The following is a 489-nucleotide window of genomic DNA, read 5'->3' as shown; positions in this document are numbered from 1 at the left end:
TACATGTATATTACTCTCACATACATGAAAGAGACGAAGATAGTATGATTATGTCTCTCTTTGTCATGTATGATTGCAGCTTTGTCTATCGCGACATCACGCAACTAATCTACTGCTCTGTTTTACTCTTGAGCCTCCATCTCGCACACACACACATATGCACGAAAATTTTATTTTGCAAAATCTTTTTTATAAAGCTTCTAAACTCATTTCTCTAAGTTCACTTATACTCTTTGATGAGATGCCGAGTGCGTGGTTTACTGATTAGGCACGTACAGATTACAAATCTTTTATAATATGTAAATGTTGACGGCACGGACCGATAACAAAACTGTAATTTTATCATTTTTTTTCACTTTTCATATGAAATGTTAAACTCCGCACTCCGTTATTATGTATACTTTAATTGTGGAAAAGGATTTTTTGATATCTGATGTTATAGCCCGAAAAGGCTATACACGAATTAATAGATATATAGTATTTTAGAGA

This window comes from Formica exsecta, unplaced genomic scaffold, assembly GCF_003651465.1.
Source record: "Formica exsecta isolate Colony F162 unplaced genomic scaffold, ASM365146v1 scaffold519, whole genome shotgun sequence".
Lineage (NCBI taxonomy): Eukaryota > Metazoa > Arthropoda > Insecta > Hymenoptera > Formicidae > Formica > Formica exsecta.
The sequence above is the reverse complement of the archived record's forward strand: the minus strand, read 5'-3'. Positions refer to the sequence as shown.